The 10176-nt window shown below is 36.3% G+C and overlaps 1 non-coding gene across 1 annotated transcript; it reads left to right on the top strand.

Moving 5' to 3' along the window:
- Window positions 1–6584: 6584 nt before the first annotated feature.
- LOC129300884 (small nucleolar RNA R71) lies at window positions 6585–6691 on the top strand. Its single transcript, XR_008590849.1, has one exon. It is a non-coding gene; the product is annotated as a small nucleolar RNA R71 (small nucleolar RNA).
- The last annotated feature ends 3485 nt before the right edge of the window (window positions 6692–10176 follow it).

The following is a 10176-nucleotide window of genomic DNA, read 5'->3' as shown; positions in this document are numbered from 1 at the left end:
GTCTAAGAAATGCATGTATATAAAAAAATAGGGTTAGCATCAAAATAATGCTAAATCAAGATATATCCCCTTAATATGCAAAGCATAACCTAACTCAATTGAGTGAACACCTTAACACAATGAGGATGGAAAGAAATGATAAGAAATAATAAAACAAATGGAATGGATGAGCTAGGCAACTTTTTTTTTTTCTTTCTTTTTTTTTATCTCTTCTTCTTTTTGTTTCTTTTTCTAGCAACTTTATTTCTTTTCTTTTTGACTATATATTTTTTTTTCAAATCTATCTTTTTTTTTTTGTTGCCCTAACTCTTTGAAAACAATGGAAATAATGGATGTAATGGTGTAGCAATAAAGGATAAAGAGTAATGGATAGAAAAATAATAATAGGCATCCACTCATTTGATCTAGGACATGCAATGAATATTAAAAAGACATATAAAAGTGTAACATGCATTCCTTGGGAAAAATAGGGTGAATATATATATATATTATTTTTTAAGAATCAAACCAAAGGCTCAAAGTGGCTAACAAAGGATAATAAATGATAATAGGTTGGCTATTTGGCTTTTGGCTATTTTTTATGAATGCCATCTCTCATCTCCTATCAAACAAGTGCGAGATATGTGGTCTTAATTAAGAAGTGAAACAAATTCTAGAGGGTAACATCACTAAGGAATTAATCACACATGAGTGTTTAGCCTCTTCCATGAAAGGGTAATATGCCACTCTAATCCATTAATTCAAGGTAAAAGAATATTCACTTCACACCTATTCAATCCTAAAAATTACCACATCTCAAGAATCAAAATATCCATTCAAGAGCTAGGTAATTAAGTAACCTCAAACAAAACAAAACAAAGCAATTTTTTTTTTTTTTTTAATTTTTTTTTTTGCAAAACCAAACAAACAACAAAACCAAACAAACAAAACAAAATGTTTATTTCTCTCCCCCACACTTAAATCATGCATTGTCCTCAATGTATGTATAGACTAGTGATAAAATAAGGTGAGATCAATAATGAATGCATAACAAAAGTGTGGTGCAGATATTTTTTTTTTTTTCAAACTAAAACACAAAACAAAGAAGTCAAATAAAGCAAATAAACTCTAATTTTCCTACTAGGTTCATCTCCCCCACACTTGAACTATACCTATCATTAAATATATCAATTAAAGGAAAGTAAAAGCTCAAGGTTGGAGAGATACAACCTTATCATGGTGGTTCAAAAACATGTTGAGAGAAGTCCTCCTCCTTTTGAAGTGATTTGGCATCTTTGTAGAGCTTGCATAGGTGACCATTGATTTGCATGGTGGAACCCGTGGCTTTATTCAAGAGTTGCAAAACCCCATAGGGAAACACCTTGGTCACTAGATATGGTCCCTCCCACTTAGACTTCAACTTGGCATGCTTATGAATAAACCTTGTTTGGAACAAGAGGACTTGATCTCCTTCTTGGAACTTTTTCCTCAAGATTAGCTTGTCATGAAGGATCCTTGTTTTCTCCTTATAGATCCTAGAAGACTCATAGGCATCCAACCTAAGCTCCTCAAGTTCTTGCATTTGAAGAAATCTCTCCTTAGCCGAAAGATGGAAATCCAAGTTGAGTTTCTTGATGGCCCAATAGGCCCTATGCTCTATCTCCACAGGGAGGTGACAAGCCTTTCCATATACCAATCGAAAAGGAGACATGCCAATGGGAGTCTTATAAGCGGTCCGATAAGCCCACAAAGCATCCTCTAAGTGTAAAGACCAATCCTTCCTATTTGTGTTCACCACCTTGGTTAGGATCTTCTTGACTTCTCTATTTGATACTTCGGCTTGGCCATTAGTTTGGGGATGATACGGTGTAGAGATTTTGTGATGCACCCCATATTTAGCCAAGAGAGCCTTCATCATCTTATTGCAAAAGTGGGATCCTTGGTCACTTACCAAGGCCTTAGGAACTCCATACCTACAAAAAATATTAGATTTGAGAAACTTCAAAACAATCTTAGCATCACAAGTTCTAGTAGGAATGGCTTCAATCCACTTTGAAACATAATCAACACCAAGTAATATGTACTCAAAACTAAAGGATGGTGGAAAGGGACCCATGAAGTCAATGCCCCAAACATCAAAAATCTCACAAAATAAAATGGGTTGTTGAGGCATTTCATGTCTCTTACCCCAACTACTAACCTTTTGACATTTCAAGCATGCTTTACAAAATTTATAAGAGTCTTTAAACAAGCTAGGCCAATACAATCCACAATCTAAAACCTTCCTAGCTGTCTTATTTGAGCTAAAATGACCACCACATGCATGAGAGTGACAAAATTCAAGAATAGAAGGCACATCAACATCATCAACACACCTCCTAATCACTTTATCACTACAAATCTTCCACATCAAAGGTGGTTCCCAAATGTAAAATCTAGACTCTCTTTTCAATTTTTCAATGGCAAAACGTGAAGCACAAGGAGGCAAGACTCCACACTCAATATAGTTAGCAAAAGAGGCATACCATGGAGGCTTAGATGAAATGGCACACAATGCCTCATCAGGAAATGAATCACAAGGAATAGTAGGGTTAGAGTTTACCATAGTAGCTTTTAAATGAGGTAGTCTAGACAAATGATCCGCTACTTGATTGGTAGAACCACTCCTATCCCTTATCTCCACATCAAATTCTTGCATCAAGATCACCCATCGAATCAAGCGAGGCTTAGAATCTGTCTTCTTAAACAAGTACCTCACAGCAGCATGGTCAGTGTACACAACAACTTTAGAGTTAAGAAGATATGATCTAAACTTATCAAGTGCAAAAACAATAGCAAACAACTCTTTCTCAGTTGTGGTGTAATTAACCTGAGCTGAATCTAGGGTCCTAGATGCATAAGCAATCACATATGATAACTTGCCCTCTCTTTGACCAAGCATAGCTCCCACAGCAAAATTAGAAGCATCACATGACAACTCAAAAGGAAAGACCAATTTGGGGCTTTAAGAATGGGAGGGGAAATGAGCATGCTTTTCAAAGTGTCAAAACTCCTTTTGCAAGCATCATCAAAAACAAAATCAACATCTTTTTGTAAGAGTTTAGACATAGGCAAAGCAATTTCACTAAACCCCTTTATAAATCTCCTATAAAAGCCTGCATGTCCCAAAAATGATCTCAAATCTTTCAAACAAACAGGATATGGCAAAGAAGCAATCACATCTACTTTGGCCTTATCCACCTCTATGCCATTGGAAGAAATCAAATGGCCTAAAACAATTCCTTTATCTACCATGAAATGGCATTTTTCAAAGTTAAGCACAAGCTTCTTTTCAATGCACCTACCAAGCACTTTATCTAAAGAATGCAAGCATGAATCAAAGGACTCACCATACACAGTAAAATCATCCATAAAGACTTCCATGCAATGTTCAATAAAATCACAAAATATGGACATCATGCATCTTTGAAAAGTACCAGGTGCATTGCAAAGACCAAAAGGCATCCTCCTATAGGCAAATGTACCAAAGGGGCATGTAAAGGTAGTCTTATCTTGGTCACTAGGAGCTATAGGAATCTGAAAATACCCACTAAACCCATCTAGGAAGCAATAATGGGACTTGGAAGCCAATCTCTCAAGCATTTGATCAATAAAAGGCAAAGGAAAATGGTCCTTCCTAGTCACATTATTGAGCTTCCTATAGTCTATGCACACTCTCCAAGCATTTTGAACTCTAGTTGGAACAAGCTCTCCTTTCTCATTTTTTACCACAGTAATCCCCCCTTTCTTAGGTACAACTTGGGTTGGAGACACCCACTCACTGTCAGCTATAGGATAGATGATCCCAGCACTAAGTAGCTTAACAACCTCTTTCTTTACCACATCTAAAATCAATGGGTTAAGTCTCCTTTGTGGTTGCCTAATGGGCTTAGCATTGTCCTCAAGAAAAATTTTATGTGTGCACACAATAGGGTCAATACCAGGAATGTCAGCCAAAGTCCAACCAATAGCATGTATGTTCTTTCTCAACACATCAAGTAATGCATTTTCTTCCTCAAGAGATAAAGAGTTAGAAATTATTACCGGAAGCTTCTCATTCTCAATGAGATATGCATACTTGAGATTGGATGGTAAAGGCTTCAACTCCAAGGTAGGTGGCTCTACACAAGAGGGAATGAGCTTCTTCAAGTCTAATTTGGTGGAATATTCCATGGTACTATCTTGTCTTTTAGGCTTCTCACTTGTTTTTGATTTCTCCTCTTCTTTCTTTACAGCCTCCCCCTTTTCTTGCAACTTGTCCTCAAGTGCTTGGACTTGAGCCACGGCCTCGACATGTGAAAGTGTAGAATTTTCCTCCAATAGCTTGGGAATCCTAAGAACATCAAGCTCGAGTGGAGAAAAACTCATAGATTCGGCCTTAATGGCTTTAGTACCTACAACACAAGAAGATATACCCTTCTCAAGCATTTCAAGATCAAGCATAGGAGATATTTTAAACAAATCATGAGAAGAAGTAGTTGCATCATTCAAGCATGCATCAATCTCTAAACAAATAGGACAACTACATCCATCAATACATGTAGTAGTAACAAGAGACAAATCATCATCAACATGTGAGAAAGAATCAAGCATGTGAGACTCACAAGCATCATGAAGCAATAACTCAATGGAACTTACACCTAACAAAGAATAATCCTCAAAAGGATGTTTCATTGCTTCATATATATTAAAAATAACATGATCCTCTCCACATTTCAAAATCAAACTACCTTTTTCCATGTCAATCAATGTACGGGCAGTCCTCATAAATGGCCTTCCTAAAATCAAAATATCATCCCCACTCCCTTCTTTTGACATATCAAGCACATAGAAATCCACAGGAAATAATAGACCTTTAACACAAACCAACAAGTCTTCTACTACTCCATGTGGTCTTCTAACACTTCTATCCGCTAATTGGCATATCATAGGTGTCTTATGCATGCAATCAAGACTCAAGGCATGATAAATTGAAAGAGGCATAACATTAATGGCTGCACCTAAGTCTATCAATGCATGAGAAAAATGTGTGTTGCCAATCTTGCATGGAATTGTGAAGGAACCAGGGTCCTCACATTTTATAGGGAGTTGAGGCTTCATGATAGCACTCACAGATGAGGGTAATTGTACCCTTGCATTAGGCCTAAATTTTCTTTTATTTGTACAACAATCTTTCAAAAATTTGGCATACTTAGGAAAGTTCTTAACTACATCCATCAAGGGTACATTAACATGAATCTTATGGAAGAAATCATATACCTCTTGATCAAATTGTCCCTTCACTTGCTTAGGGACCACTTGTGCTTGTGGAAAAGGAAGCTTCTTCATAATCTCTTGACTTTGCTTTCCTTCTTCCTTCCTTGAACTCTCCTTTCTTGTTTCACTTTGCTCGGCCTCTCCCTCTTTTTCCTTACTAAACAACTCGGCCATAGTCCCCTTTTCCACCTTAGATGGTGGTTGCTCACATATGATCTCCTCAATGTTTTCATCCTCATCATCTCTACAAAAAGATGCATCATTAGGAGCAAAAGAAGAACTAGAAACATTAACATCAATTGAAGAATTTAAAGAGGGCTTCTCGGCCTTCCCTTGTCTTTTGTCTTCTTGCACTCTTTCTCCCAACTCCTTGCCACTCCTAATGTGATAGCATTAAGATTAGCTTTAGGATTAGCAACGGTGTTGGATGGTAATGTAGAGGCTTGAGCATTGGCTGCACTTAATTGGTTAGCAAGCATATTCATTTGAGAAGTAAGGGCATCAATTTTAGAGTTCATGTTCTCACACTTGTTACCCATACTCTCTACCTTGTTCCCTAAGCCATCATACATGTTTTTATACAAGGAGTTCATTTCAATCAACTGCTTACGTAACACATTCACATCATTAGAAGAGTTCGAATTAGAAGAACTCTCAATTGGAACAAGCCTCCTATCACTATAAGAATTAGAAGAAGGTGCAAGAGAATTACCACTTGGATTGTAGCTTTGAGAAGAGCTACCTTGAGACAAATGAGGTAGAGGGTCACGGCCAAAGGTGTTTTGATAGGATCCTCTTTGTTGATTGTCTTGTAAAGCCACATTTGGATTTGAATAGGAGAAATTAGGATGGTCTCTCCATGAAGGGTTGTAAGTATTAGAATAAGCTCCTTGCCCTTGCCTCCCACCATAGGATTGTTTTCCATTGTAGATAGCATTTACTTGTTCAAACTTAATAGGACAATTGCTTTCTACATGCATAGGTGAGTCACAAAAAGTACAAGAATAAGGGACAAGTGCTTGAGAAGTACTTACATTGCTCACTTGAGATATTTGTGGAGCCAACATTCTCCCAATCTTGGCAGCTAGCAAGTCCACATATGAATCATTAAGAATTGAGGAACCTACCATATTCACATTTCTCTTTTCCCTTGTAGAGTATTGAGCACCACTTGAAGCCATCTTGTCAATTAGTTCCCAAGCCTTTAAGGAAGTGAGGTCAATCAAGCATCCACCACTAGCGGCATCAATGTTAACTTTGTCTCTTGGAATCAAGCCCTCATAAAATATTGGACTAAATTCTCACTAGAAATTTGATGGTGTGGGCATTTAGCCAAAAGGCCTTGGAATCTAGTCCAATACTCATAGAGACTCTCATCCTCTCCTTGTTGGACCCCATAGATTTGCTTCCTCAAATTGGTGACCTTGGAATTTGGAAAGAATTTATCTAAGAAGAGTCTTCTTAGCTCGGCCCATGTGCTCACTTTCACATAAGAAGGGTAGTTGAAATACCACTCCTTTGCTAAACCTTCAAGAGAAAATACAAAAGCCTTAGCTTGAACATCATCAACATTTACATGCATAGGCTTCATAGTATCACAAACCAATAGGAGAGTATGCAAAAACCTATGACAATCCTCTCCCGGTAACCCATGAAATTTAGGCAATGCATTAATCAAAGAGGATTTAATTTCAAATTGAACATTAGTAGGAGGAACATATAAGCCATAAGGATTATCATGCCAATTAGGTTGAGTTAATTGCCTAATGCTCCTCTCCTCTCTAGGGTTATGCAAGCCTTCAAATTCATTATTAACATGGCCATCATCATGCAAATTCTCATTCCCATTCCCATGGCCCTCATTATGCACATGCTCATGTCCTAAGATACCTTCCATTGTTGAATTACAAACCAAATGAGAATCAAGAATAGGTTGTGATCTTCTCAATCTAAAATAGTCCTTTCAATTTCTGGATCTAATTCAACAAAAGAGGTATGTTTTCTTCGGGTCATGCACTAATCAAGCTCAAGAAAATTAAGAACAAAGAACAAGCTAAACTAAAATGCAAATCAACACGAAACAATTCAAAACACACAAAAGCAAGAGAAATATTTTTTTTCTTTTTTTTTTAATATACTCAATAGCAACAAAATGAAAAAAAAAACACCAAACAAGTAGAAAGAGAGTTAGAAATGCTCAATCAAGAAGCTTTGGCAATTCTGGAATTCGCACAGTAGGCTCTCTGGAGACAGTGAACTTGTGAATTTTCTAGCAGCAAATCCACATAATAAATTCCCCTGAAAATTTTATGAGAAACACAGAGATATACAGGAAAATTATATAAAACTTTCAGATTAAAAATCCTTCCCAATCGTTCCCAGAATTTTTCACAAGTTGGTCCTCAGGTCTGGAGAAACAGGATTTCGTCCAGAAGACCTTCAGAGCTTCTAACAAACTTTCAAATAGGAAAATGGAAAAATTGAAGAAAATCCTAAACACAAGAAACAAAGATAAGACAGTGATAAGAAAAATGAAACTGGAATCAATCAATTTGAACGCACAAAGAGGAAGATATGCTAACTCAAATTGAAACAGGGTTTTGGGAATCCTCTGTAATGGCTCCCTGGACCTTGTTAGATTGTAAAATTCCCACAGGACACTTCCCACGTCCAAAATTGACCAAACCAATTTTAAAGTGAAGCTAAGATATAGAGCTTTCAATGAAATAAATTTCAAGTTCAAATTCCCTCAGACTCATTCCCAGTTAATTTTTCAATTTCAGACAGAGACACTAGAAACAGAGTATTTTCAGCTCTACACCAAACCAACGAAAATTGCACTAATTTTTTTTTCTTTTTCAAAACAGAATAAAAACACTCAAAACACAAAAAAAAACACTAAACAAAACACAAAACACAAATTTTTATAATTTTTCAAAAAATTTTTAGGAACACTAAAAATGTAAATTAAGTACTAAACAACCTTAGAATTAAACTTAAACCATTCCCCGGCAACGGCGCCAAAATTTTGATAGGAAATTAGTCGCTTATCCTCAAAATTACACTAAAGCTAACCCTAATGCAATATAGGGCCAACCCTAGGTCATCTCCCAAGGAATGGTTTTAAGTCTAATTGAAAGTTATCTAGTGAAATAAATCAACCAAAGTTTGTAGGAATTTAGTTACCTAGCTAATTACCTAATATGCAAGTAATTAAAATGCTAGTGAAAGTGAGTGAAATGAACTTCCCTTTTCACAATAATGGAACCCTAGAGATTAGTTGATTTGGACTCATTATCTTCTCATGATTAGGCTAAGTTTAGCTTCCCTTTCCTCTTGACTAAAGCTGTCATGACTTAAGAAAATTATCCTAAGCCAATTAACCTAATTAGCTAACCTCCCTAGGTCTTAGATTAAAGTCCCTAGTTCAATTAACCAATTGGTGAAGACATTAGCCAAGTGATTCACTCAAAATCCTCTCAACAGCCATGGTCAAACACATAAATTGAGCAACCACAAGATTATGTCAAGCTACTCAACAACACAAGCATTAACACCACAAGATTATGCAATATTAACACAAGAAATTCACTAATTGAAAAACACAAGATTATGTGCCAAACAAAGAGTGGCAAAATTCAGTCATGGCTGTCCAAGGAAGAAATTAAATGAAACAATCCTCTCTCTTTACATCAACATCAAATTCAAATTAGAATTTATAAGCTAAGATGATTAAACCCTAGATTAAGGAATCTAACCATCTAGTAAAAAGAGAAGAGGATAGGAAACAAAAGAACTTAGCCAATTTGAAGCTCAAGACTCATCCTCCATCTTCATCTCTCTAGGATTCCACAAAGAAACTTAGCCAATCTTCATTCTTCAAGAACCCTAGTGATTGCTTGTGAAGGCCAAACTCCATAGCTCTTGAATGATGGAAATGAGCTTCAATCCTTGTGAAAATGGAAGGGATGGAACGAAAATGAAGAGAGGAGAAGAATGGTATGAGTTTTGTGGAGGTTTGGTGGCTGAAAATGGAGGTTAGGGTGCTGGAAAATGAAGAACAAAAGAGAGAAAATGAAGAACACTATGAACAAGAGAGAGAGAATGTGGAAGATGAATGAGATATGTGTTGGATCCCATTTGGGGCTTAAAATGGCGTGCTCCTTGGTGTCTCCCATCAGCTGAAGCTTAATTAAAATAAGGAAAAAGAAAATAAAATGTAAATGGGAGCCTTGTCACACTTGCAAGGTGGCAACTTCCTATTGGTTTGTAGATGATTCCAATGTGTGCCTAATTTCCCATGTGTCATCCACATCATTTTAGCTGATTTAATCCCTCAAAATAATCATAATTCACGTGCAAACCATCAGCCATTGACCTCAAGGAGTGTTGACCTCAATTGCCCAATTGATGCACAAGTCACATGCCACCTATGTCACATAAATCACATAATTCAATTAAATAGCATATGATATAATAAAATCTAATTCATGTCCAGAATTAAATTCATAATTAGAAGGGAGATTTATTAAATTAACCAAGTTTCAGGCTGCACAAATTATATAAAAATTTTCACACAAAGGCAAACCAAAAACTAGGACAAACTAAGACACTTAAGAAAGTGTTGACTTTTTTATTTAATTACTCCCAAACTAAAATGAATTTTTAAAAAATATAATTTCACCTCATCAACTGGACATAAAATGCACTTTGTCAATTTTTCTTGTACATTTTCTCAAAAGTTTTTTTTTTGGACCAAAATGCCCTAGTGCACTGAACCTAGAAACTTAGGCAAAGTTCCAAATCTAATGCAATGTGTGCACTTGAAGGTGATAAATCATTAATAAAATGGTCCTAATTGACAAATAAAAGTGGGTAACAAATGTGTTCTATCACCCTCTC

The sequence above is a fragment of the Prosopis cineraria genome, unplaced genomic scaffold, assembly GCF_029017545.1.
Source record: "Prosopis cineraria cultivar Desert tree isolate PC_DT_omini unplaced genomic scaffold, ASM2901754v1 PC1787, whole genome shotgun sequence".
In the NCBI taxonomy this organism is placed as follows: Eukaryota; Viridiplantae; Streptophyta; class Magnoliopsida; order Fabales; family Fabaceae; genus Prosopis; species Prosopis cineraria.
Note: the sequence above shows the minus strand (reverse complement) of the source record. Positions and strands in the feature narration are given on the sequence as shown.